Below are 16,406 nucleotides of genomic sequence, written 5' to 3' on the forward strand. Positions count from 1 at the left end.
GGAGCCTGTGCTCCACAACAGTGAGAGGCCCGCGTACAGCAAAAAAAAAAAAAAAAAAAAGTGAAAGTTGCGTAGTGCCTTCACGCGGTTGATCATGTTAGCCCTCGACTGAAGGCAAAAGAGCAAGGCCTGGACCAGCAGATCCTCTGGCTCCTGAGGACGTTTCTTTTCATAATCTTTTTAAAATTTATTTATTTCATTTTTTCATTTTTTGGCTGTATTGGGTCTTCGTTGCTGCATGCGGGCTTCCTCCAGTTGTGGCGAGCGGGGGCTACTCTTGGTTGCAGTGCACGGGTTTCTCGTTGCGGTGGCTTCTCTTGTTGCAGATCACAGGCTCTAGGCGTGCAGGCTTCAGTAGTTGTGGTGCACAGGCTCAGTAGTTGTGGCTCACGGGCTCTAGAGTGTAGGCTTCAGTAGTTGTGGCACACGGGCTTAGTTGTTCCGCAGCACGTGGGATCTTCCCAGACAAGGGTTCGAACCCATGTCCCCTGCATTGGCAGGTGGATTCTTAACCACTGTGCCACCAGGGAAGCCCCTGAGGACGTTTCACCAGCCACAAATCAGTCAGCTACACTGACAGTTAAAGGAGAAAAATGAATCATTCAGTCAGCAGAGGAATTCAGTTTCCAAACAATTATCTTGTATTTGTGTCCATCTCCAGTTTCCCAACTGTTTTTGAAAACCTTGCTTCATTTGATCCAAAGAACTGCTTACAATGGAATCAAGGCAGGTACTATCATTCCTAATAAAAACAGCTTCGGGCTTCCCTGGTGGCGCAGTGGTTGAGAGTCCGCCTGCCAATGCAGGGGACACGGGTTCATGCCCTGGTCCGGGAAGATCCCACATGCCGCGGAGCGGCTGGGCCCGTGGGCCGTGGCCGCTGGGCCTGCGCGTCCAGAGCCTGTGCTCCGCAACGGTAGAGGCCACAACAGTGAGAGGCCCACGTACCGCAAAAAAACAAACAAACAAAAACAGCTTCAATTTTGTGAGTGACTACTGTATGCCCACGACTGGCCTTAAGAGCTTCAAAAACCTTATATAATTTATCCTCACAACAACCCTCTGCGTTTAGGAAAAATTGTTATCCCCAGTTTACAGCTAAGGGAACCAGGGACTTGAGGAAGTTAAGTAAATGCAAATTCATGCAAATTATTATGTCCCCAATTTATGAATGAAGGAACCGAGGCTTTAACAAGGTCAAGTTACTCTGCAAGTTCATAGACTGTTCGAACCAAGTCTTAATACCAGATCAGTCTGACTTCAAAGCCCATGCTCTTAACCATCAGGCTGCCTGCCCTCCCTGGGTCACAGGTAAGTTAACACAGGGACAGAGAGCCCCAGATCAGCAGTCAGCGTGGGACCAGGAGCCTCACTACTCCTGTTTATGACACCACGTCCCTTCCCAGTGAAAACCTCCATGCCAATTCTGAGATTTTTAGGGAGGGTTTTCAAACTTTTTCCTGTGAAAAGTTTCCCTTGGGAAAGTCAGATGATATCGCCTTTCTCCACCAGAACTGTGTCATTCTAAGGGAATCATCGCTACTTCCTCTGTTGATGCTGTCCGACTTCGTGAATGGATTTAAGAACGTCCCCAAGAGGCCAAACCAGCAGAGGGAAGTGCTAGGGGTGCTGGCATGTACCTGAGCGAATCCGTGGGAGCAGCTCAGGCTATGCTGTGGCCAGTTAGCCCCGAATAAGGCTGCAGCACGGGGAGCCGTGCCCTGGCTTCACCCTCAAAGGATGATGCTTTGCTTGCTGTCCCTCCAGCTGGCTGGTGGGGGCAGACAGCCTGAGTCATATGGAGGGGTCTCAGCAGCTGGGGTTACCACGTCCTCCTCCCCGCAACAGATGTGCCAGAAATCCTCCACCTCCAACTTACAAGGATCCTGGGCCGCACGTTCTGGAATGACTCCCAAAGCCAGAGTGGGCATTTCTTCCTCACGCTCCAGCAGATGATGGAGGGCAGTGGCACCAACATGGAACACACTAAGTCAGGATGAAAGAGAGGAAGCAGTTCGACAGTGACAGATCTCGTGATAACTGCAACGCGAAGATAAAACAAGCCTCACTCCCAAGTGTCTGCCACTCCCGTTCCGGTCCCGCTCCTGCTGTGACCGCTGTGCAAAGGGAGCTTGGCCGGAGCTCCTGAAAGGGCACGTGCAACCTCGGTTGGCAAGGCTTTGCGACTGGGTACCAGAGATGCGACTTCACCACTTGGGGGCGCGAGGATCTATATCGGAAGGACTTCTATCATCCTTTTTTCTCTCCAGGCAGGGACTGAGGGGAGAGGGACCTTAGCGGGGTCACCAGGGCAGCCACAGCAGAAGAAGAAGCAACAGAAGTATGAACAAGGTCCAGCCCCAAACCTTTCTGGTGTTTCACTTCCTCCTTTGAGTGCTGAGTAGGTCAATATATTTGTTCCAGCGACCGGCCTAAAACTGCATTTGGGTAAATAAAGTAGGACTAAGCTACTGCAGGAAAACAAACAAACAAAAAAAACATATCTCAAGCTTTTAGAGAAAAAACAAGCAGCCTGAACTTGTTTCTGGCACTAAACCTACAGGAGAGAAACACTCCACATGTAGCCTTCCTACCCTTAATGACCAAGTGTGATGGTGGGGCTTGGCCAGGTTAAGGTCCCAAAGCAGATCCACTGAACCTTGGCCAGCTTAACCAGGGTAGCTGTTAATAAATTCTGATATCCAACTTCACCAGACAAATCACAGTCTCAGGGGTAAGACCTGAGCCTTGGTTATTTTTACAGAAGCTTCCCTTTCCCATCCCCACCCCTTCATCTACAGCCAGGTTAAGAACCGTTGTCTTAAAGGCTAAGAAGGGAGAGGCCTCAGCAGACCGGAGGGCTCACAGCAGCCACTATAACGTTCAACACAAAATAGGTATCAGCATCCCTGAACTACAGACCCCAACTTATGACATCCTGCCCCAGGGGTATGGTTAGTTTCACATTGCTTTCTCTCCATCCGCCGCTCTAGGCTACTCCAAGAGTGGCCGTGCAGTGCGTGGCGGACATCTGCTGCTTTTGGAAACAAACATCTCCGTGTTTCTTTGTGGGCAGTGCTACTGGGACTGTCCATCGAAGTCCCCAGTTCCTGGCTAAGGGAGGGGCAGATGACCAAAATTAAGACAACCCAGCCCTCTCTCCCAGAAATCTGACTCTTAGGTGGAGTAACACAAGAGCAGAAAATGGTTGGAGCTGAGTTATGCTGGTATGGGCCCAGGAATAACTAAGAGTCCTGGAGTTGTCCTGCCACCTAAGACCCGGACATTTCTTCGAGTCTGTGAGCTGCTCCAGGATCCAACAAGTGCCTCTTTGCTTAAATTAGCCAGAATTGGCATCTACTGGTTGCAATCAAAGAACCCTGATTGATGACTTCATTGATCAGAGTTGGTGAGGTTCTGCTCTGGTAACGCTCCATGCCACCCCGGTCCAATGGGGCTCTGCTCTGTGTCACACCCTCCCTGGTACCCAGGCTGATGGAGCAGCCATCCCTGGAATACTGCCAGTCACTATGGCAGAGTTTGTCTCGGCGGGTCTCACACTGTCTACCAGATGCTCTTGCCCTGAGTGGCACATGCCAGTGCTCACAGCTCATTGGCCAGAACCAGTCAGAATTCCCACGGCCCCGCTCAGCTGTTCCGTGCAACCCCACAGTGCAAACAGCACTAATGGTCTTCAGCGACGCTAATGCAATGCTTCAAATATAATGAAGATAATCTGCCGAAGTGTTGTTTCAATGTGTTTTTGAGGGCTGGCTTGGAAAACGGACCACCGTTCCAAACAACGTTCCTGTAAGAAATGACGTGCCAAGTTCCAAGTAGTTGACTTGCAAAAGGAGGGGTGGAACTCAATCTGCTGAGACGTTGGGCTTCCTACACTTACATAATTATTTGAGAAACATGGCCCCAGAATCCGACAGGCTGAACTGGATTATTCAACCACAGCCATGACAAACAGGGCCGTTTACATAATTTGTAGGGCCCAATTGTGGGATCCCTTGTTCAAAAAGTGAGAAAAAAAATATAATTAAAGTTACTAAAATATAAAGCTTTTTCCTTTCTTCCATCATGGGTGTTTCTTATTTGCTATTAAATGTTCTCGGGAGAGAAAAAGTAAAACTTTAAAGTATTAGCATGAATTTTACTGTTTAACTTTATATCGTGCAAATGATCTTATGTTTGTTTAAATGCAAACATAAGAGCATTTCACAAAACTCCTGTTCCAGAGTTGGTACATGTGTATGTATTTTGTGCTGGACAGAACAGTGGAAATGCTGCACGAAACTAACTCAACTACTTTAACTTCGCTTCTTCACTGCAAAGCAAAGTACCAGCCGTCCACCGTCATCTTACTGACAAGTAAGGAGGGGCAGGAGGGGAGATCTCTCTCTCTCCCTTTGCTTCCACAGCATCATTTTCAGAGCAAGTGGTCGGCTCATCCAGGAGAGGAACAGGACTGAGGAAGGATACCAGCATGTTTCTTGCCTTCTTTCTGTTTTCAAAGCAAGTTCTGATTCAAACAAAAAGCCTGTCTTCTCAAGCTGTGGGAGCCCCTGCTGACCCAGGTGGAGACGCAACGCGCTCACCTCGCACCTGCTCTGAGCTCACCGAAAGCGAACGCGCGGCCGTCACTGGAGCCGTGTGCTCTGGGGGGCACCAGGAGCCATGCAGAAACGGATGCCAGGCACTCGCAGTGCACGTCCCTCTCTCCCACGTCCGTGATCCGTGGTCCCACTGGACTTCCCTTACAAGGCACAAGTTCAAAGAAAAAATTATTAAGAATTTTGAGACAGTGACGGCAGAGCCTTAAAGCACAGGCTCCTTCTGAGCACAGGTCCCTGTGATGGCGCAGAGCACAGCCACGGAGACTGCCCTGATGAGACCTTTCCCTTCACCTTTAACTCTGCCACAAAACCAAGGAAGCCTGTAGTTGGCAATTCTGAGGAAGTGTACTAAGAGGTATGAAGTGGGCTTGGCTTGAGCTGTAGGGCCTGCTGTTATTCTTTCATGCCACAGATGTTTGTTGAACAGCTACTATGTGCCAGGCACTGTTTTAGGTGATGGAGATAAAACAGTAAAAATAAACAAAACGCCCTGACCTCAAGAAGCTGACTTCCAGCAGGAGAGACAATAAACAAAGTGTGTAAACAAAGGAGAGTGTTTGTTGGTAGTTAAGTGCTAAGGAAGGAAAACTAAACCAGGGAAGGGGCAGGAAGGATTGGATTGAGGGTGCCACTCTAGGTGTTAATGTTTAACATTTTACAGCCATTTACTGCAATAGTGAAGAACAGAGAAAATATCACAGGAGAAAGCTGAGAGAGCTGATGGGGAGATGGCAGGCGCTGGCAGTGGGAGGGTGGAAAGCTTTTCTGAGGAGGGACTGGTTCTGCTCATGCGGGACCCCTCTCCCCCAACCTGAGGCAGGACACCTGCACAGCGAGCTTCCTGTCTCTTCCAGCCAAGCTGGTCTAGTCTGTGCAACTGTGAAATGAAGTTCATTAAAAGAGAGTTTCCCTGAATGTAAGGGCTGGACAAATGATGAGTTCCCGTAACCTCACGAAAGTTCAGTAGTCCACATTTAAACTGGGTTTTCAGTCAAAGCTTTCACATTTATGGTTAAATAAGCCAGTTGATTAGGCGCCGTAACTTAAGCCAAAAGTGGTGGGGATCCCCCAACCCACCAGACTGCAAATCAGACGTCCAATTTGCCTAAGTGAAAGCCAGAGGGGGAAGTGTATTCCCCCAGGGTTTTACTATGCCGGCTGAACACAGACCAACACCAAACCTTCCAGAACACTGTACTTCCCAGTCTAGCTTTTTAAACATCTCCAGAAACCATTCAGTTGACTCTCCAAGAGGACTGCTTACTAACTTCTGATCACTTTTTAAAAATGATTTATAATGCATTTCTTGACAACTGTGGTTCCGACAATAGACATTAAGATGGAAAGGTTTAGAAAAAAGTGAAGATTTTCTCTTTATCCCTTGCTTGTATGATGTTTGTACATCAATAGATAAAGATTATCAGGAGGCTCTAGGGACCTTTTTCTTGAGTCATTGTCACATCCCAGGTTCAAATTCCACTTCTATTAATTTTTAAAACGTCTGCTGGTTTGGGAAGAAGAAATTATATCATCACTTCTGTAACTAAGCCGTGGTGACCTTGCAAAGAAGAAGTCAGCATCAAATATGCTAACCATCCAGACACAGGGCCACGTGTCCCCTCTTTAATTTGGATCGAGCTTAATCTGAAAGTTAACGTTTAGCCAGGTCTTCCTGCTTGGTTCTCCAAGTGTGTGTCCGCGGGTTGGCAAGAGTAGTGGGACGGGGTAGCCTGGATGAGGAAACAGTAACTGGAGGCTGGGATGCTCGCCACCCCAGCCCGGCTTCTTCTGTGCTCTCATGCAGAGCAAAGAGGGCTGGTGGGGACGCCTGTTCCCCATTCACCTCTCCCACTCGGAACTCGGTATGAATGGACTCTGGTGTTGTTATTTATTGGCGGATTCTGTCCACGTCTCTTCAGCGTTAAACACTGGCATCTCTGAAGCTGGCTTTGTCTCCCACCCATTGTTGGGTTGGGGCATTTTGAGGCCCTTAAAGAACTTCACAAAGTAGAAGAGAAAAGAAAAGGGGCAGCCAGACAGGATACACTGGTTGTACTATTCTTACCAGTCCATCCAATTCCAAGGAGCTCCTGCATCTTGAATAGTTAATAAAAGGTTAATGTGCAGCTGGGCCCCATGGACCCGCTACCTTTCCCTTAAATGCCTGGTAAAGGGAGTCTTTAGGATGGCTCACAGAACCAGAAATGACCGCCTTAAGAAACAATTTACATAGTTAAAAAAATAAAAGGCAAATGTGGGTTCATCAACTGTAACAAACGTACCTCTCTGGAGCCAGACGTTGATGGTGAGAGAGGGTGTGTATGGTGGGGAGAATGGGGCACATAGGAACTCACCGTACTTTCCCTCAGTTTTTCTGTGAACCCAAAACATTCCAAAAAATAAAGTCCATTAAAAACTAAAAAAATAAAAAGCTATGAGGAGATCTCCCTATTCAAAATAGTTTTCATAGCCCAAACTTATTCACATATGCTGGGGGGATGAAACAAAGTGAAATTAAAATGAACAACAAAAATATTCTTTATCCTTAGGCAGCAGGTATTTGCATGCTATTTAAAATACAAGTATTAAAAAACTGATAATCTTAGTGGTTACTATTAATTAAACATTTGCTGTACCCTGAACTAAGCACTTTATCTCATGAACTTAAAAACAACTCTGTCTGGAAAGTGCTATTATTATCCTTACTTCACAGAAGAGGAGACAGGCTTAAGCAGGTGAAGAAAATTGTGTCCAGTCACACAGCCAATAAATGACCAGCTAGGAAATTAGCATTAATTGAAGAGTAAAAAGTAAAGGAGAGGGAAGTCACGCAATATTTTTTTGCCTAAAAAGGAACAAATTAAACACATAAAAAATTTTTAATTAAAAAAAACTTACATCTAAAAGATAAACAAGCTGTAATTAACAAGTTTGGAGGAGAGAAGAGATAAGAGGAAAAAGAGAGATGTAGAAAGTGGGTACCGTTTTGGGGGTAGAGAGGAGTAAAAGAATTCTGCCTGGGGGTTAAGTTTGGAGAAAAAAAGTGAAGGGGGGAAAGGGGGAACATAAGAAAAGAGAGGAAGAAATATATTAAAGACTGGGACAATTTAATTTATGTGACTTTCATTTTGGAATGAATTGATTTCAACAAAATGATAGTCTATCGTGGCATCAAATGTGCAAACATACTTTTAAATTACTTAAATTCAATTGTATGGTTACGTAAAAAACCTTTAGTTCTTCGTCTTTGTTTAGTGTAGATGCTGCTGTGTGCCCTCCCTCCCCAGGACCTAAAGCTGCTGTACTTTATCCCTCAGGCTCGGACCCCCAGGCCTCTTGTGTGGGAGCATCTCACTGGTCAACGTCTAAAGATATGTGTTTGGGGTACACCATGGCCCCAAGTGCAAGCCATGGCTTCATCTGGTGCTTAAATGAAGAAACAGCCAATGCTGGAGGAAGCTCTAGCTGTGTTTGTCTTACTGAGCGCGTGTGTACCAGTCTCTTCCTAAAGGATTTTCAGAAGCCTTAACTTTGCTGGATGTTTACTTCCTGTGCTAGTGTAGAAAGTAACCCCCATGTACGGACAAACTTGATAGGCCACTGTACTTCTGCTTACCACCCAACCGCATCCAAACCCTAGAACCATCCAGAACTGTGAGATGAGCCATTAAGAGAGGCCACTGGGCCTCCCTGGTGGCACAGTGGTTGAGAGTCCGCCTGCTGATGCAGGGGACGTGGGTTCGTGCCCCAGTCCGGGAAGATCCCACGTGCCGCGGAGCGGCTGGGCCCGTGAGCCATGGCTGCTGAACCTGCGCGTCCGGAGCCTGTGCTCCGCAACGGGAGAGGCCACAACAGTGAGAGGCCTGCGTACGGCAAAAAAAAAAAAAAAGAGAGGCCACCACAATGTCAACAATGAGCTCTCCTGCTCTCTGTTCACTTCATTAAAACATCATTTTAAATGAATGACACATCTCCATTTCAGCATTTTTGAAATCAAAATTACACGGGTGCCTCAATCATCCCAACTAGCAAATGGCCACCACGGAACTAGGAAATTGGGTTCTCCACAGGCCTCTGTCTCACTGCTCTACATGACCTCGGGCAAGTCACCACCCTGGGGCCCAGCTTCCTCAGCTGGACAGATAGAGTCAGATGACCTGAACTCCTCCAGCTACAAACTTCCATTGTCCTGCTTACCTACCGTTTCACAGCAGGTAGAAACTGGAGTTAAAAAGAATAAATCTCAAATTCTGACCAACGTATGATCCCACCCAAGACTGACCAGTTCACTCTCACGCATAGGAACACACACACTTGCACACACATGTACACAGCCTCTATCCCATACACCATATGCAGGCTAAGGAAGTCAGATCTCACAAAAGAGAGCAAGAGAAACACTCTCTATCACTGCATGGGACTCCCAGGGAACATCTTAGGACAAGCTGATGATAAGTTCAGACAACCATCTGTCCTTTACCTAAACTATGACTGAACTTCCCAATCTCTGCAGACTCTCTGTTGTTATTATTTCAAAAGAGCAGAAAGAATAAAGTAGTGAGGAGTTAATGTTTAATTGTTGAGCAGTCATAAAGAAACCCAGAGGAAATTCAGAAAGTTTAAACATCCAAATGGCGAACAACTCTGAGACCCACATCTAATAATCAGCGCATAATGCATCTATCTCTGTAGCACTTCAGAGCCCCAGATCTTACCTTGGGTCCCTACTTAGATTTTTGTTTCAGTTACCTTTTATCTCTCTAGTCTGTCCTTGTGTTTCTGAATTCCTTATCACCAGGATTTTTTTTATATTTATAAGTTTATTTGTATTTATTTATATATTTTTGGCTGTGTTGGGTCTTCGTTGCTGCGCGCGGGCTTTCTTTAGCTGCGGTAAGCAGGGGCTACTCCTCATCGCGGTGAACAGGCTTCTCATTGCGGGGGCTTCTCTTGTTGCAGAGCACGGGCTCTAGGCGTGCGGGCTTCAGTAGTTGTGGCTCGCGGGCTCTAGAGCACAGGCTCAGTAGTTGTGGTGCACGGGCTTAGTTGCTCCGCGGCATGTGGGATCTTCCTGGACCAGGGCCCGAACCCGTATCCCCTGCACTGGCAGGCAGATTCTAAACCTCTGTGCCACCAGGGAAGCCCATCACCAGGATTTTTTTTTTTTTTTTTTTTTTTTTTTTTTGCAGTACCCGGGTCTCTCACTGCTGTGGCCTCTCCTGTTGCGGAGCACAGGCTCCGGACGTGCAGGCTCAGCGGCCATGGCTCACGGGCCCAGCCGCTCCGTGGCACGTGGGATCCTCCCGAACCGGGGCACGAACCCGTGTCCCCTGCATCGGCAGGCGGACTCTCAACCACTGCGCCACCAGGGAGGCCCTGAAGTTTTCTTTTAAGGAATCCTATTAAAAAGTCAGTTCTCAACTTTCTTAAACGAGAGTGATACCAAGTTTTAAAGCTCCTATTTTTCAAACTCTGATCACCTCAGCGTTTTGTGAAAAATGTCTAAGATCTTGAGTTTTTCTTCAGCCATAGAGTATACAATGAAACACTGACTAAAATTTTAGTTATCCCTGGAAGAAGATGGCATTTCTCACCATACATCCCGATAACGTGCCTATTTTTTGAAGTTACCAGTTGATCACAGTCTTGGCCTCTGCTGACCTAATCCAGCCACAGGCTTCAATAAAGAGGGAGCTTTTGGCCTCTCATGTCACAGGAAAATACAGCAGTGAATCCTCTAAATTTAAATAAACAGATTCAAATTGTTCCCAAAGAAAAGTTACTAGAAAGGCTTTTCCTCCTGAGAGGCAGTGGAAGTCCACTGGAAGTCTGCCTGAAGCTTAGTATTTATTCTTAGACTGGTCTGAGAAAGGATTTGAGTAACCTAAATAAGAGATTAGGAAAGAGGTGACAATGAGCAGAAGAAACATTCTTCACCTTTGCTACAGCAGATTCCATTTCCGAAGCTCACCTGCAAAAGGAAAAACCTATGGAACCTTCTTTTGCAGAAATGTGAAAATCGGGAAAAGGCCCTTGCTCAGCAAAGGCGGAGCACAGACTGTGAAGTGGCACAGACGCCTTTCCAAGGGCAGTACCACGTGTGCTTGTCCTTCTGGCATTGGGAACACAAGCTGGGCCAGCCGCCTCTGCTGTCGTCATGCCCACAGAGCCAGCCTGTTGGGCAGGAACAGCCTGGTGTTCCCTGGCACACTCAGGAGACATTTACCTTTCTCCTAAGAGAGGATGCTCCAGTGGACACTGGATGAATTAAATGGTCAACAGGCAGCAGTGCTTCCAACACTTGCCTAAAGAAAACAATGTCTGTGTGCAGCCTCAGGAGACATTTACTTTCTCTTTAGAGAGGATGCTCCAGGGGAGACTTGTATCACATTGAATTCAACAAGCAGTTATTGCGCGCTTACTGTATATCAGGCATGGTGTGAGACACTGGGGACAAAAGGATGAACAAGGTGCCCTCCTGCCCTGAACGGTCCCCAAACAAGACCAAGAAACAGGCACAAATAAAGCAACTCTAAGACAACAGGAGCAGAATAGACCAGCGGATGAAAACGGTTCTGACGGGAGGTGTGGAGAAGGTGAAGGGTGAAGCGGACAGTGCTGAGAGAGTGCCTCAGAAGTGGTCACACTTGAGCTGGGTTTCCTCCAAACTTCCAGCACCAGGAAGCAAATCCCAATCTTTTCTTCCAAAGCTCGCTGTTCTAAGAACTGGCAAAGGCTTGGAAAGAGCTGCATTCTTTAGATACATAATGTCCTAATTAGTGGCTATCCTCCAAAGCCAAACAAAGAGGACAGCAGACTTCAAAGCCACTCATCTGATGACAGACTAGGACACAGAATGGCTTGAAATGAGAATAAGCCCTGACTGAGCTACATTTTGCTAGCATTCTAATTATCACCGCTGCTGGCATGTCTAATTTATTCACTCAAAAGAGCCTTTTTCTCTTTGTCATCCCACAGCAAGATAAATCTTTCTTCAGTAGTCCCCAAAGGGAAATATTAACAAATTCAATGATTAAAAGATGCTTGTAAACTTGGCCCTGAAAACTGTCATTCTGTTTAAATTCAGTTAAGAGGGCAAGTGCTTGCAACCAGGTCAAATATTTCCTAGCAGGGCCTAGCTTCCTCTAGGTCTAGAGGCCAGCTTTATTTTTTAGCATGAGTTACTTAAACAAATGTTCATCCTTCAGAATGGAGTTATAACCTAATAGTTGATTCTAGTCTAGGACAGTAAACTAAATTTCTATCCTGAGTTTTAATTTTCATTCATTCCAGCACTTAGGAAGCATCCGTTACGTACACAGTAGAGATTCAAAAAGCTCCTTCCACCACTTTCAAGGCCGCTCATTTAACCCCATTTTCATCACAGCACTTACCCTACCTGCCATTGTATTACACACTAGAACATAAGCTTCATGAGGACAGGAGCTTCAGACTGCTTTGATCACTGCTATAAATCCAGAGCCTAAAACTGCCTGGTGGAAAGTGTATTTGCTCAGTGAGACACTTGCTAGTTGACTCAGGTGAATGAATGAGCCAGGCATTGTGCAGTGCAGGGTAGTCAACTAAAGTTACAGAATGTAGTGGTAGCTCCATCATTTCTATATGGAAGGAGTGGATAGGGCTCAGTCTAGGGTTGGAAGGAATGGTTGTGCCTTAAGGCTGGTCTACACAGCAAGCACACTGTTTCTACTTAGATCATGTTGACTTGGAGTGATTTGGTGTGGAAAATAATGGAGATTTTGGAGGAGTAGCTAAATTCCTGCCACTAAATGAATAAAAGAATAAATGTGGGGGTTTTTTTTGGTTTTTTTTTTTTGCAGTACGTGGGCCTCTCACTGTTGTGGCCTCTCCCATTGCAGAGCATAGGCTCAGCGAGCCCGCTCCGCGGCATGTGGGATCTTCCCTAACCGGGGCACGAACCCATGTCCCCTCCGTCGGCAGGCAGACTCTCAACCACTGCGCCACCAGGGAAGCCCAAGAATAAATGTGTTTGACTGAATGAATATCACAGTTTCTAAAATAACAATAGGAGATCCTTTCCCTCAGAAAGTCACATTTAGTAGGGTAAACGTGGTGTATGCAAAAGTGTTAGAGAAGCCCCAGAAAATCAACAATGAAATGAGGAAGACAGATGAGGACGACTGAACTGAGGCTTATATAAGAGTGGGAATTTTTGCAGTGTTGCCCATGTGCAAAATTCATCAGTAGTTCCCTCAAATGCACACAGAGACCTCCTCAACTTTGGGTAGCCTCTTTAGGTGAGACACAGGAACGTGAACTCGGAGCCAGGCCACCTGGGTTCACATCCTGGGCCTGCCACTTATTAAATGTGTGACCGACCTCGCTACCCCTCTAGATTAAGGCTAATAATACTCTTCCTACTTCAGAGGATGGATGTGAGAATTAACTGACTTAATAGATGTACTTAGAACAGGGCCTGTCATAGAGTAAATCAAATGATAGTTGTTTATTATTATTAATGGGATAACTATTATTATTGTTGGTGTTATGAATAGAATAGTACGCCTAAGAATGAAATAAATTACCAGTTATGATTTAAAGGCAGTTCTAGTTTCCACCCTAGGCAATGAGGTCAACTGGGCCTCCAAATGAGGGCCCACAACCAGAGAGGGCCAATTTTAACAGTCCAGGTAAACCTTGCCTAAAACACACGTAGCACAGCTTTTTATTTTTAAATTTTTTAAAATTTTATTCTATTTTTTTCATTGAGATACAGTTGATTTAACATAGCTTTTAATGTAAAGGGAAATCAAATTGAATTATTCATACATACACCTCATGAGCTTAGAAAAAAAGAGACTTTACATAGAAGGGAGGCTCCCAATGAAAATAAGGAATTATATTAATTTATACCTTTCAGCCTAGACTCTACAACGTGCTTTGGTTGGAATTAAGATAATTTGGCACCTGAGCAACTGGCCAAGCAAAAGCTACTTTTAACATTTTGTCATTCTTTCTGCATTTAAGACCTTAAACGCTACTGTGAAATATTTGAAAATCACAGAAACTATTTTCTAAACCACTAGATGTAAAATGTCAAATTATCACCGTAAGCTTAACAGTGTTACCATCAACAATTTCCCTTTATGGAAAATAAATTTTAGGAAATCAGTAAAACTTTATAAGGCATTTATTTGTGTTTATACATCAAACATGCTTTTCACTCTTTTATTCACACAAAGCAACAAGTAAAAACTTGACCTTCATCCGTGCAGGTTTCAGTTTCTATGCTCAGAGATTTAGTTAAAATATCCCCAAGAAACGCTTTTAAAAGATAGAAGCCTATGAAATTGGGAGTCATTACACACCAAAATATGCTTTACTATACCAAGTTAAAAGTAAATTGGTTTCAGCCTTCCCTGGTGGCGCAGTGGTTGAGAGTCCGCCTGCCGATGCAGGGGACACGGGTTCGTGCCCCGGTCTGGGAAGATCCCACGTGCTGCGGAGCTGCTGGGCCCGTGAGCCACGGCCGCTGAGCCTGCGCGCCCGGAGCCTGTGCTCCGCAACGGGAGAGGCCACAACAGTGAGAGGCCCGTGTACCACAAAAAAAAAAAAAAAGTATCAAAAAATATAATCTCCTTTAAACTCATTAACCTTGCTCTGGCAGTTTGCTCTGCTTTTTCTATTTCTCGATGATATATTACTCTGTAGAATTATTTTCATTTAATTAGTAACATTACGTTTGTTCATGTGAATCTTACACTTTTCTGAAATATATCATGGTTTACCATGCTGGCTCACATATAAATGTAGAATTGTATATAATAGTGGCCACTTATTTTTTATATCACAGAAATACATTTTCAAATAATTTCTGGAGAATTGTGCACTTCAAATCCATTCCTCTGGTTCCTTTCACTAAAACTCTCTTAAAATTCAATAAATTCAGGACTTCCCCGGTGGTGCCAATGAAAGGGACATGGATTCGAGCCCTGGTCCGGGAAGATCTCACATGCTACAGGGCAGCTAAGCCCACGCGCCACAACTACTGAGCCTGCGCTCTAGAGCCCACGAGCCACAACTACTGAGCCCGTGAGCCACAACTACTGAAGCCCATGTGCCTAGAGCCCGTGCTCTGCAATGAGAAGCCACCACAATGAGAAGCCTGTGCACTGCAACTAAGAGTAGCCCCCTCTCGCCACAACTAGAGAGCCCGTGCACAGCAACGAAGACCCAATGCAGCCAAAAATAAATAAATTTATATTAAAAAAAATTCAATAAATTCCATTCATGGATTTCTCATTGAAATTGAGTTCCTAGGCCTCCTCCCTCAAGCATACTCTACGCTAGGGTCACACCACTGTTAAAAGGTTGATTTGTGATTTATTTATAAGTTAAACTAAAGTCCTAAAAATAACTTTACACCTTTACTTTTCAATCATCATTACATAAAAACAACTGGAAACCACTTGGGTTATCTTGGGCAACCTGCAAATGTCAGCTGACTTGGTTTAAAGCTGTGGTTTTCAAATCCCCTGAGGTCTTAGGAAGGTGGAGGGAGGACAAGCCAGGGTCTGTCCTGGTTCTTGGCTCTCCAAACCTCCCTTCAGCCAGAGCAGCTCAGAGCTCCAGTTTTCTCTCTCTTATTTGTACATGCCAACAGGTGAGTTTGTTTTAAAGATATTCCCCTGCTCGCTTGCTTGCTTTCTCTTTCTCTGTTTCTCCACCACCCCACCTTTCTTCTTTTTCTAGTTTTCTCATGCGAATAAGCCCGCGTCTTCTCCTGAGCAACTCAGTCCTGAGTCATCAGGTGCACCAGAGCAAGGGAGGGGTCCGTTCAGAGGGGAAGCCTGGTGGGGGGTGGAGGGGTCAGAGCCGGAGAAGAGAGTGTGTTGGGGAGGGTGGTGACGGGGTGAGGAGGGTAGGCAGCCTGGTGCAGTGAGTCAGAGCCCAAAGACGGCAAGGTGTCCACATGAGGGGAGCAGCGTGGCATGGGTGGTCCGTCAGAGCCCAAGCAGAGAAGGTACATAGTTCATGTCCCAAACACAGTGAGGAGGGAGGACATTCACACAGGGGTAAGGCTTGGGGCCTGGTGTCAAAGCAGGATGAGAAGAGCGCTCAGGTCAGAAATGGGAGTGACCCAGTGAGGAGAGTCAGAGACCACACAGGGTAAAGTGTCCTTGTCTGTGGGTGGCTCAGAGTGGGATGTCAGCAGTAGGCAGGGTGAGGAGGCACCCCTGCAGAGAAATGGTCCACTGTTGAATGCTGGAGCCCAGGTGTGATGGGTATCCATATGTGAGGGCAGCCCAGAACGAGTTGTGAGAGACCAAACAGGGTGGGAAGGATGTCCACACATGGGGTAAGGCTCAGCACTGGCTGTTGGAGTGGGATAAGGGGGCCATCGATGATAAAAGCAGCCTGATATGAAGTATCAGAGCCTGAGTGGGGTTACAGGGTACCCAGGTGGGAGAGAGGCAGCTGTGATGATGAGATAGGTGACATACTGGGAGACTGATCAAACAATCTAAATATATTAATGAGACCCAGTCTTTCACTGTCTGAGAAGAGAGGAAACTCATAGTGTTAGAATTGGAGGTATCAATTCAGTATGAAGTCGGGGATTTCTACATAGAGACAGATGTGGAAGTTTAGATATGAGTGTGTGTGTACCAGTCAGAATGGCCATCATCAAAAAATCTACAAACAATAAATGCTGGAGAGGGTGTGGAGAAAAGGGAACACTCCTGCACTGCTGGTGGGAATGTGAATTGGTACAGCCACTATGGAGAACAGTATGGAGAT

This window comes from Grampus griseus (genome assembly GCF_964374135.1).
Source record: "Grampus griseus genome assembly, chromosome: 17".
Lineage (NCBI taxonomy): Eukaryota > Metazoa > Chordata > Mammalia > Artiodactyla > Delphinidae > Grampus > Grampus griseus.